Consider the following 13,067-nt stretch of genomic DNA (forward strand, 5'->3'; position numbering starts at 1 on the left):
TTACCCACTGAGCTTCTCAGGTAGACCCAGGTACAGCACTGTACAACAATAGGCTTGAGTAGCTCCTGCCAAGGTGAGGGGAGTGACCTAGCTAAGCCTGGCAGGACATCTGACTCTATGGCATTAACCCCTTCATGCATTCATCAGACTCAAGCATGCTAGTTATATGAGGCTGGTGATAATGATAATAATAGTAATAGTAATAATAATAATAATAAAAATAATAATATAGATTGGCAATGGATTCAAACTTCAAGAAAAAGATTCCACCTAAACATTAGGAAGAACTTCCTGACAGTAAGAGCTGTTCGGCAGTGGAATTTGCTGCCAAGGAGTGTGGTGGAGTCTCCTTCTTTGGAGGTCTTTAAGCAGAGGCTTGACAGGCATATGTCAAGAATGCTTTGATGGTATTTCCTGCTTGGCAGGGGGGTTGGACTGGATGGCCCTTGTGGTCTCTTCCAACTCTAGGATTCTATGAATAATTTATTTGTACCCCGACCATCCGGCCGGGTTTCCCCAGCCACTCTGGGTGGTTTCCAACAAAGATTAAAATAGATTAAAATATCACACATTAAAAACTTCCCTGAACAGGGCTGCCTTCAGATGTCTTCTAAAAGTCAGATAGTTGTTTATTTCCTTGACATCTGATGGGAGGGTGTTCCACAGGGCGGGCGCCACCACCGAGAAGGCCTTCTGCCTGGTTCCCTGTAACCTTGCTTCTCCTTCTCACAGGGAATTGTCAGAAGGTGCTCAGCGCTGGACCTCAGTGTCCGAGCAAAACAATGGGGGTGGAGACGCTCCTTCAGCTATACTGGGCCGAGGTCATACCACAATAAGCTCTGTTGTGCCCTGCCAAGACCAGCAGCCCCTGTGCCAGGCCCCTCCCCCACAGCACATGGCCCAGAGAGCCCTCTCCTTCCTTGCCTTATTCATCCTGCGGTGACTTAGAGGGGCTTCTTCCCCCCTGCCTTTGTTTCTGCTGTGCCAGGCATACCTGAGGCTGGATTTGGCCCACAGCTGTCTCCACCACTTGAGCCCCATCCCTCGCTGGATCAGGTGCAACATCCTTTCTGCTTGGGGAGGTGGTCCGAGATCAGGGGCGCAGAGCACCTGCTTGGTATGCAGAAGGTTCTCTGCTCAGTCACTGGCAGCATCTCCCGGGGCGGCTGGGAGAGTCACCTGCCTAAAATCTTGGGGAGCCATTGCTGCCAGTCAGGGAAGACAACATGGGGCTGGATGGACCCCATGGTCTGCACTGGGTCTATGGTAGTTTCCTGTGCCCCTAGGGAAAGCAGAAGGGGGGGGCACATATATGGCTGGCCCCGACTCCTTTTCTGCATCTTGCTTTGGAAGCAGCCCCTCTCACCCCCTGCCAGGCCCCCGTTCCATAAAAGGGCAAGGGGGAGATTATTATATCCTTGTTGGATCAGACCAAACCAACCCTCCAGCCCAGGGTTTGGTATCTGGCACCCCCTGGGCTGGGCATGGAGTGAGGGGTGCCCCCCCTTGATGCTTGCCGCCCAGCACCCGCCCCTTGGGGGGGTCTTGCCTCTTCAGCACGGGAAGCGGCTCAGTCTAGCTGTGGTGGGTAATAGTTGAGGACAGAAGTTTCCTCCAGGAAGAGGCAAGTTGAGCAGGAAGCAAGTAGCCCAACTTACCCACAAAATGCAGGAGGAGGAGGAGGAGGAGGAGGAGGAGGAGGAGGAGGAGGAGGAGGAGGAGGAGGAGGGCCCTGACTAGGGAGCCATGCTGTGCTCCTACAGTGTGACACCACTGTTTCCAGGACAATGTCACAGAGCTCTGTGATGTCATTTCTTAAATAATAATAATTAATAATTTATTATTTATACCCCACCCATTTGGCTGAGTGTCCCCAGCCACTCTGGGCAGCTCCCAATCAAGTGTTAAAAACAATACAGCATTAAATATTAAAAATTTTTCCCTAAACAGGGCTGCCTTCAGATGTCTTTTAAAAATAGGATAGTTGCTTATTTCCTTGACATCTGATGGGAGGGCGTTCCACAGGACGGGCACCACCACCGAGAAGGCCCTCTTGTCCTGTAAAGGCCCCACCCACCCTTTTGGCACTGGGGCCTGCCAATTCCTAAGAGGAAATATGCCCTGCAAACCTCCATGGGGGTGGACTAGATGATCCTTGGGGGTCCCTTCCAACTCTACAATCGCAGTGATTCTGTGACTCCATGAAGTGTACCAGGAGCTGCACCCAGAGGCACAGAGGGTCATGGTCAGGGCACCCTGACCTGCCACCCAGGAGGCTCCCAGGTTGACTTGGGTCTCTGCCACAATCTCAACGGAGCCTTTGAGAAAGCCCCTGGCTCTCTTGCCCCTGGCCACGGATGCACACCCACACTTAGACATGATATAAATGCTCTTTCCCTTGGTTATCAGGGGTTGCTTCCACTTACAGTGGGGTCTCATGTGCTTTGCACATGCTCAGAGGCTTTCTTAGTAGGGCTGGGTGGATTTTTATTATGACTTTAATAGTGATAATCTCCAAATGCTTAAGGTGTCTTGATTATTTTGACTTGTTGGACGCTGCCGGGGGTGGAGCATTTTGCTGCCAAAGAGGGGAGTGGGGCACCTCTGCCCCACCTTCCCTAGTTGGGGCTCCCCACTCAGGCCCCCCACTCAGCCCCCATCATGATTGCAGGTGGCCTGTTTTGACCAGGCGTGCTGTGAGGAGGCCAGCAGGGGGCAGAAGTCTTCAAGTCTTCATCTGGCTGAGCTGGGCTGAGTGGCAGCTGGTCAAGAGGGATCCCTGGGAGGGGCTGGTCTCCCCATCACCGCCAGGAGGGAGCAGGATGGGTGCAAGGCTCTGCCATGGCTGCTGCAGGGCCTCCTCTTATGCCTCAAAGGGAGCAGCAGGATTGCTCTTTCAAATGTCGGCATGCAAGGCAGGAATTCAGCAGGTGCAGAATATGCCCTGCAGCTCAGAGAAGCCAGCAGCCCACCTGGGCCAGCATCCTGTTCTCACAGTGGCCAGCCAGATGCTTCCGAGGTCTGTGAGCAGGAGCTGAGCACAACAGCACCATCTCTTCCCACGAGTTGTTTCCTAGTTCTGCTGGATCTCTCAGCGGCCTTTGATACTGTTCTAAGAACTTAATTCTTAGAACAATACCATCGACCAGGATATCCTTCTGGACCGTCTAGAGCTGGGGTAGGCAACCTAAGGCCCAGGAGCCAGATGCGGCCCAATCGCCTTCCTAATCCGGCCCACGGACCGTCCGGGAATCAGCATGTTTTTACATGAGTAGAATGTGTCCTTTTATTTAAAATCCACCTCTGGGTTATTTGTGGGGCTTGGGAATTCGTTCTCAAAATATAGTCCAGCCACATGGTTTGAGGGACGGTGGACTGGCCTCCTGCTGAAAAAGGTTGCTGACCCCTGGTCTAGAGGAGCCATGGGCACTGTTATACAGTGGTTCCACTCCTTCCTCCTGGGTCCAGTAAGTGGTGGTGGGGGATGAGTGTTCAGTCCCATGGGCTCTCACTTGTGGGGTGCCTCAGGGCTCTGGCCTCTCCCCCATGCTTTTCAACATCTATATGAAGCCACGGGGGGAGATCATCAGGGGGTTTGGGCTGGGTGTTTATCAGTATGCGGACGGTACCCAGCTCTACCTCTCTTTCAAATCAGAACCAGTGAAGGCAGTGAAGGTCCTGTGTGAGTGCCTGGAGGCGGTTGGAGGAGGGATGGCGGCTAACAGATTGAGGTTGAATCCTGACAAGACAGAAGTACTGTTTTGGGGGGACAGGAGGCGGGCAGGTGTGGAGGACTCCCTGGTCCTGAATGGGTTAACTGTGCCCCTGAAGGACCAGGTGCGCAGCCTGGGAGTCATTTTGGACTCACAGCTGTCCATGGAGGCGCAGGTCAATTCTGTGTCCAGGGCAGCTGTCTATCAGCTCCATCTGGTACGCAGGCTGAGACCCTACCTGCCTGTGGACTGTCTCGCCAGAGTGGTGCATGCTCTGGTTATCTCCTGCTTGGACTACTGCCATGAGCTCTTCGTGGGGCTACCTTTGAAGGTGACCTGGAAACTGCAACTAATCCTGAATGCAGCAGCTAGACTGGTGACTGGGAGCGGCCGCCGAGACCACATAACACCGGTCCTGAAAGACCTACATTGGCTCCCAGTACATTTCTGAGCACAATTCAAAGTGTTGGTGCTGACCTTTACAGCCTTGGCTCAGTATCCCTGAAGAAGCGTCTCCATCCCCATCGTTCAGCCCAGACCCTTTATTTTGTTTCGACTACGCCAGACCAACACGGCTGCCTACGTGTAACTATTATTATTATCACTCCCAACAACTAGCATTCCTATACTGCCTCTGGCAGTGGAGGTGGAAAATGCCCCTTGTGGCTAGTAGCCACTGATAGCCTTGTCCAGTTGTCTTTTAAAGACATCCAAATTGATGGCCACCCCTGCCTCTGGTGGGAGGGAGTTCCAGAGTTTTTGCATTGCATGAAGAAGTCTTGCCTTCTGTCTGTCCTAATTTCCCATTCATTTCAGTTCTAGTATTAAGAGAGGGAGAAAACCTTCTCTGTGTCCACCTTCTCCACCTCAAGTATAACCTTATCCCCCTCTGTCATGTGTCCCCCCCCCCTTACATGCCTTTTTTGTGAGGGTCATCTAGGAGCTGGTGTGAAATGCTAAGTGCTGTTGAACTGACTGGGAGCCACAGGGCTATCAGACTGAATGTAGAAGAAGAAGAAGAGTTTGGATTTGATATCCCGCTTTATCACTACCCGAAGGAGTCTCAAAGCGGCTCACAATCTCCTTTCCCCTCCTCCCCTGTGAGGTGGGTGGGGCTGAGAGACTTCAGAGAAGGGTGACTAGCCCAAGGTCACCCAGCAGCTGCATGTGGAGGAGCAGAGACACAAACCCGGTTCCCCAGATTACGAGTCTACCGCTCTTAACCACTACACCACACTGGCACACCGCACCAGACACAGGCAATTGCCACAAAGGTCTAACGCCAGCCGATCTAAGTGCAACAGAGGAAGCTCCCAAATGGGGAGGGGGGGCTGTAAAAGGGAAGCATTGGGCAAGGTGGTCAGCTCTCTGCAGGAAGACCACCTAAACAAACCAGAAGAACAAGCCATCAAGGAGGGGAGGCTGCTTCTTCCAGAAGGCGGAAAACTTGGCAGAGAGGAACACTGTTGTTGTTTAGTCGTTTAGTCGTGTCCGACTCTTCGTCACCCCATGGACCAGAGCACGCCAGGCACTCCTGTCTTCCACTGCCTCCCGCAGTTTGGTCAAACTCATGTTCGTAGCTTCAAGAACACTGTCCAACCATCTCACCCTCTGTCGTCCCCTTCTCCTTGTGCCCTCCATCTTTCCCAACATCAGGGTCTTTTCCAGGGAGTCTTCTCTTCTCATGGTGGTCAAAGTATTGGAGCCTCAGCTTCACGATCTGTCCTCTGAGCACTCAGGGCTGATTTCCTTCAGAATGGTTAGGTTTGATCTTCTTGCAGTCCATGGGACTCTCAAGAGTCTCCTCCAGTCTCCTCCAGCAACATAACACCAGGAACAGAAACCATGGCAAAATTGTGGCTCTGGAAAAGCTCCTGTAGGCAGGAACAGAACCACGTTGGAGCAATGGTCCCAACACTCACCCCGCAGATCCAGTCCATGAGGACAGAACAGTTAGCGGCATCAAAGGTCGCCAAGAGAGAGAGAAACAGAAGCAGAGTCACCCTCTGCCCCAGCCTCTCTATCCAGGCCACCCATTGAGGTGGCCAAGGCTGATTCGGTCCTGAGCCCATGCAGCCCACCCCTCACTCCAGGGACTCATGATTCTGCGAGGCCTGCTTGTCGGTCAGAGCAAAGCAATTAGCTGCCTCCAAGGTATATGAAAAGGAGGGCAGCTAGTAAGCCTGGTCTTTATTTTGTTTCTGTGAGGGACAGGGGATATCGCGAAGTCCCTCCCCTCCTGAGTTCAAGCCCATCCCCGAGCACAGGGGAAAGCAGAGAGAGTTCCGATTCCAATGGGGAAGCAGGAAGTCGTGTCCGAGGCTCAGGCAAGGTAGAGGAGCCAGGGTCCCAGGTGGGACAGGAAGGGGCGAATAAGGGGGGGTGACCCATCCCCCCAACTCCGGAATTACGCAGAAAGAGGAGGGGAAAGAGGATGGGTCTGCCAAAGCTTTTGTGTTGGAGAAAGACGCGCCAAAAGCCATTCGGAGGTTCTGGAACCGACTGACCACATCACTCCGTGTAAATAGCAATGACTTCAGCACTGTAAATATGCAGCACCAATAAAAGAATAAAATGCAGAGCTGTGTAGAGTCGTTACTCTGAAGTAGCCCGCTCCGGCCACTGTGACAGCAACCTCCGAATCCTTTTTGGGGCTACTTTGGAGTTGCCGGGATGAGCGTGTCAGAGGCGGAGAGATGGCGGCAGATCGCGGAGAAAGCCCAGCAAGAACTGCAGCAGCTGTCGCTGCAGGCGCAGGGGGAATTGAAGGCAGCTAAAGAAGAGACTAAGAAGGTCCAGGACGACCGGCTACAACTTGCGGAACAGGTGAGAGCGCTACAGGAAAGAGAGCAGGAATTAAGGGCGGTGGCGGTAGACCTCCAAAACAAGCTGGATGCAGAGAAAAAAAAGGCGGGAGGGGCACCCCAAGTCCAAGTGCTGCCAGGAAGGAGAGCCGGGACCCTAGTAAGCAAGTTCAATGGAGACCCGAGGGAATATCAGGGCTTTGAGACTGAGATTGTGTATGCTCTTGAGCTGCACCACGATGAGTTCCCTGATGATGAGCACAGGGTAGCGTTTATTGTGGAGCACCTTACCGGGGCAGCCAGGGAGTGGCTAAGACCGTTAATCGCAACAAAGAATCCTTGCATGAAGAATGTCAAACTATTTCTAGAAGGTTTGAAAACGATGTATTCGTCCGATAGTCATATGGACCAGACTAAGGAGGAACTTCATAATTTACGCCAAGGAAATATGACAGTTCGCGCGTATTGGGCGAAATTCACCATGCTGGTGCACAGATTGGGGTGGGAACTAGAGTCACCCCCAATGCAAGCGGCGTTCTACTTGGGGTTGCATGAGGAGGTGAAGGATGAGCTCTCGAGAGGTCCAAAGCCCAGTAATATGGATCAGCTGAGCAAAGCGGCTCTGGCGGTGGGGGTGAGACAGGAATCCCGGTGGAGCGACAAGCAAGCAACGCGCGCAAAGCGGGCTTGGTTCCCACGGTCGCAGGAGAAGCCACTCCCCCAACAACCCTTTCAAGCCACGCCTGGGGCCAGCCAGGACCAGGAACCCATGCAGATTGATAGCGCGCGCGCGCGGGGGCTTTTCAAACCCCAGCGGCGCCAAGACGCAAGGAGGGAAGGGGTGGGAATTGCTTTCTCTGCAACTCCCCCCAGCATCTCGTCAGAGACTGCCCACATCGCAGGGAGTGGCAAGGAAAGGCGGGAACGGTTGTGCCCTCCCCCACTGACGCAGCACCACAGCAGGGAAACGGGAAAGCCTGGCTGCAGGAGACAAGGGGCAGCAGCCAGGCACAGTCAGCAGACAACAGCCCCAGCCCACCCACCCGCACAGAGAGGAGCAGAGCCAGCCCACCCCTCCCAGAGCAGGAGTGGTTCTAGAAGTGACGCTCACGCTCCCAAATGGCTATCCCCTGACGGTCCTCGCCCTAATTGACAGTGGGGCGTCAGCGAACTTCTTCTCGAGAAACTTTGCAGAAGAGCACCAGATCCAGCTTCTGCAGCTGGATTTTCCTCTGCATGTGGCGACCATTGACGGCAGAGAGCTGCTGGGAGGGGCCATCACTCATCAAACCCCCCCCATGAAAATGACGGTGGGAAGGCACTCAGAGACACTGGCATTCAACGTCACCACCATCTCAGACCCCCCCATCGTCTTGGGCATGAGCTGGCTGGCGCGCCACGACCCCTCCATCAGTTGGCACCAGAGATGCATCACTTTTGGATCGGACTTTTGCCTGGAACATTGCATGCAGCACCAACCAGGGGAGGGGCCTCCGATAGCCACGGTGGCCACCATGCACGTCAAAGGGGGTGAGGCGATACCCAAGCCGTACTGGGACCTGCAGGAGGTCTTCAGCGAAGCGGAGTCCGACCACCTACCCCCACACAGGCCTTTTGACTGCCAGATCAACCTGGTGCCAGGGGCAACTATACCCCCAGCCAAGCTGTACGCCATGTCAGACCAGGAACTGGAGGATCTGCGTGCTTTCATCGACAAGAACCTCAAGCGGGGGTTCATCAGAGAAAGCAAGGCAGCAGGGGGCAGCCCGGTCTTCTGGGTGGACAAGAAAGACACGCAACAGCGCCGTCTTGTGGTGGATTTTAGACGGCTGAATTCAGTGACAGAGCCAGTGGCTTTCCCCATGCCCAGAGTGGATGATCTCCTGACAGCGGCACGCAGGGGCAAGATTTTCACCAAGCTAGACCTGAGGGGGGCGTACAACTTGATCAGGATCCGGGAAGGCGATGAATGGAAAACCACGATGTTCACGCCTCTGGGCTCTTTTGAATATCTGGTGATGCCCTTCGGGTTGCAAGGGGGCTCAGCATGCTTCCAGGCCTTCATGCACCACGTCCTGGGGTCCCTCCTCTTCAGGAAATGCTTGGTCTTCCTGGATGACATCCTTATCTATTCCGATGACCCAGTGCAGCATGTGAAAGATGTCAGGGAGGTGTTGCAGCGCCTGAAGGAGAACCACCTGTATGTGAAGCTGGAGAAGTGCAAGTTTCACACCAAGGAGGTGGACTTCCTGGGCTACAAGCTGTCAGACAAGGGGCTGGCGATGGACAAGGACAAGGTGCAGGCCATCCTGGACTGGCACAGCCCCAGGACGCGCAAAGATGCCCAACGCCTACTAGGCTTCGCCAACTTCTACAGGAAGTTCATCAAGAACTTCTCTCGCGTTACGGCTCCCATCACTGACTGCCTGAGAGGCAAGCAGAAGTTCAGGTGGACACCAGAGGCGCAAGCAGCGTTCGAAAGCCTCAAGAGGGTGTTCGCCTCAAACCAGAACCTGTTCCACGTGGTTCAGGACGCGCCCCTACGCGTGGAGACAGATGCTTCTGATAAAGCTGTGGGCGCCATTTTGTTGCAACTGGACGCCAACAGAGAGTGGAGACCCTGTGCCTTCTTCTCCAGGAAGTTGACCCAGCCAGAGTGAAACTACACGGTGTTTGATCGGGAACTTCTTGCGATCCACGCTGCGTTCCAGCACTGGAGACACTTCCTGGTGGGCGCCAAGCACCCCATCCAGGTGTGCACAGACCACAAGAACCTGGAGTTCTGGAGAACTGCCAGGGTGCTCAACCAGCGGCAGATACGGTGGGCAGAGTTCTTCTCGAACTTCAACTTCTCCATACACTACATCCCGGGAGAGCAGAATGTCAGGGCGGATGCCCTCTCCCGCAAGCCAGAGTACATGGAGGAGGAGGCGCCACCGGCACCCAGGCACATTTTCCCCCCGTCAGCATGGTCCTGCGGAGCAGCAGTGGTGAGCGAGGCAGAACTCACAGCACTGACGGCAGCGGATGAATTTGCCAACCGCATCTTCAGAGAACTGAGAGGGGGGGAGCAGGCAAAAGACTTTGCAGAACGCAGGGGGCTGCTTTTCTACAAGGGTGCACTGTACCTGCCCACCACCCAGCTTAGACGTACGGTCCTCAAGCAGATGCACGACAACCCAACGGCGGGTCATTTTGGGAGGGACAAAACCGCTCACCTAGTCATGAGACACTTCTGGTGGCCAGGGGTGCGGGAAGATGTTCGAGACTATGTACGGGGCTGTGACACCTGCCAGCGGGCAAAGGTGGTCAGGTCAGCGCCACCGGGATTGCTGGAGCCCTTAGCCACGCCACACAGGCCGTGGGAAGTAGTGTCAATGGACTTCATCACAGACCTGCCTTCGTCCAGGGGCAAGACCGCAGTGTTGGTGGTGGTGGACCTTATGTCCAAGATGTGCCATTTTATACCGTGTGCCAGGGCGGTCTCTGCAGAAGAGACAGCCAAACTGTTTGTGGATCACGTATTCAGACTGCATGGATTACCTTTAAGGGTTATTTCGGATCGTGGCCGCCAATTTGTTTCCAGGTTCTGGCGGCGGCTCATGAACCTCCTGCAGGTGGAGGTCAGCTTGTCGACGGCTAGACACCCGCAGACCAATGGACAGGCGGAGAGGGTCAACGCCATTCTGCAGCAGTACCTGAGATGCTACGTCAGCCAGCGGCAAACGGACTGGGTGGATCGCCTGCCACTGGCAGAATTTGCCTACAACAATGCGGTGCACGTCTCCACAGGGGTGTCGCCCTTTAAGGCCAATTACGGGCGCGACCTCAGATCTTTCCCAGAGAGGGAGGGGGAGGGGGAGGAGGAGGGCCCACAGGCTGAGGATTGGGCAGAGGAACTGGAGACGGTGCACCAGCAGCTCAGAGAACACTTGGAGAGAGCCAAGGAAGCGTACAAGAAGGGGGCAGATCGCCACAGGCGACCGGGGGAGGTCATTAGGGTGGGGGACAAAGTTTGGTTGTCCTCGGAGGGCCTTCCCATCAGAGGGAGGTGCAAAAAGCTGGCGCCCAGAAGGTTGGGCCCCTTCACGGTCACGCAACAGGTCAACCCGGTGGCATACAGGCTGGCACTGCCAGAGGACATGAGGGTGCACCCAGTGTTTCATAGATCGCTGCTGTCGCCGTACAGGGAAAGCAGCAGGCTCCGAGGCAGCGAACAAACCCCTGAGGGAGGGGGGGAGAGAGAAGGCAGGGAGCAACTCAATGAGGCCACGGCCATCCTGGACTCAAGGAGGGGGGTGGGGGGCCTGGAGTACCTCATGGCATGGGAGGATGCTCCACCGTCCCAGAATGAATGGGTCCCAGCCACTCAGATACAGGAGGAATTCCTGGTAGAAGAATTTCACGCCCTCTTTCCCCATAGACCCAAGCCCTGGCACATGGAAAGGGAGGGGGAGGGGGAGGAAGCACGGGAGAGCAGTTCACCATGGCGCTGGGAAGCGGAGTTTGAGGAACCAGAGGATGAGGTATGGGTGTCACCGAGATCCACCCAGTCAGAGGAAGGAGCAGATTGGCAGAACATCTTTACCCCTACCAGCTCTGACGCCACGGACTTTTTGGGATTCCCGTCCTCCCAGGCGGAAGGGGGGGCTCGCAGGACTGGGGGGAGGTGTTCACACCAACGGGCTCGGAAAGCACTGAGTTCTTAGGCTTCCAGTCGTCACCGACACCTGGGGGGGACCTGGGGAGGGGTGAAGGAGAGCTTGGGAGGGGGGTGGATGTGAGGGACAGGGGATATCGCGAAGTCCCTCCCCTCCTGAGTTCAAGCCCATCCCCGAGCACAGGGGAAAGCAGAGAGAGTTCCGATTCCAATGGGGAAGCAGGAAGTCGTGTCCGAGGCTCAGGCAAGGTAGAGGAGCCAGGGTCCCAGGTGGGACAGGAAGGGGCGAATAAGGGGGGGAGACCCATCCCCCCAACTCCGGAATTACGCAGAAAGAGGAGGGGAAAGAGGATGGGTCTGCCAAAGCTTTTGTGTTGGAGAAAGATGCGCCAAAAGCCATTCGGAGGTTCTGGAACCGACTGACCACATCACTCCGTGTAAATAGCAATGACTTCAGCACTGTAAATACGCAGCACCAATAAAAGAATAAAATGCAGAGCTGCGTGGCGTCGTTACTCTGAAGTAGCCCACTCCGGCCACTGTGACAGTTTCCAAATCTAAAATAGCAAAAAAGACCCAGAGAAAGGGCGCAGCTTCTTTTAAAAGTTCAGTCCCCCCCCCCACAAAGATCCACTCCCAAAAGCGTAATACAAACGTCGCAGAAAGATGTGGTGTTTTGCAGAAATTTGCATCCTGGACTGGCCACCTTGTTGTTTAGTCGTTTAGTCGTGTCCGACTCTTCGTGACCCCATGGACCATAGCACGCCAGGCACTCCTGTCTTGCACTGCCTCCCGCAGTTTGGTCAAACTCATGTTCGTAGCTTCGAGAACACTGTCCAACCATCTTGTCCTCTGTCGTCCCCTTCTCCTAGTGCCCTCAATCTTTCCCAACATCAGGGTCTTTTCCAAGGATTCTTCTCTTCTCATGAGGTGGCCAAAGTATTGGAGCCTCAGCTTCACGATCTGTCCTTCCAGGGAGCACTCAGGGCTGATTTCCTTAAGAATGGATAGGTTTGATCTTCTAGCAGTCCATGGGACTCTCAAGAGTCTCCTCCAGCACCATAATTCAAAAGCATCAATTCTTCGACGATCAGCCTTCTTTATGGTCCAGCTTTATGGTCCAAGCAAGAAAGGCAAGTCTCTGCTCATCTTTCACCTTTTGCAATCCTTAACGTTTTCCTTTCACATCCAATGACAGTAATTGCCCTTTACCTTATCTGTGTTAAACATTTCCCCCTTTGTGCATTGATAGCTGTCCTTTTGTCCCATTTCCACTTCTGATAGCTATCTGTAATTTCCCAAGACTTGATTCTGCCTTGGAGATAATGGCAGTTCACAGCTCGGCCACACACTGCAATCCGGCACCTCTTTGGCTACTCCTTGTGTGATCCTTGGCTTGGCTTTCATTTGCAATTAAACCACTTTCATACAATTTCTAGTGTTCATTCTAGCGTTCATTCATGTTTTCCCCGAGTCTCCATTCATAAAACTGGCTGAGATTAATAATTTCCGTTAGTAGGAACCTTATTTGAAATAGATCTAGGTAATCCACCCACTCCACCACCCGACCCAAGAGGAGGCCATTTGCAACTGAGCAAAAAAACATCCAGGGTGGGCTTCTTTAAGAGTGAGAATTACGTCATAGTGATATGATAGCCATGTTCAAATATATAAAAGGATGTCATATAGAGGAGGGTGAAAGGTTGTTTTCTGCTGCTCCAGAGAAGCGGACACGGAGCAATGGATTCAAACTTCAAGAAAGAAGATTCCACCTCAACATTAGGAAGAACTTCCTGACAGTAAGAGCTGTTCGGCAGTGGAATTTGCTGCCAAGGAGTGTGGTGGAGTCTCCTCCTTTGGAGGTCTATAAGCAGAGGCTTGACAGCCATA

Source organism: Zootoca vivipara, chromosome 5, assembly GCF_965207765.1.
Source record: "Zootoca vivipara chromosome 5, rZooViv2.hap1.1, whole genome shotgun sequence".
Taxonomy (NCBI): domain Eukaryota; kingdom Metazoa; phylum Chordata; class Lepidosauria; order Squamata; family Lacertidae; genus Zootoca; species Zootoca vivipara.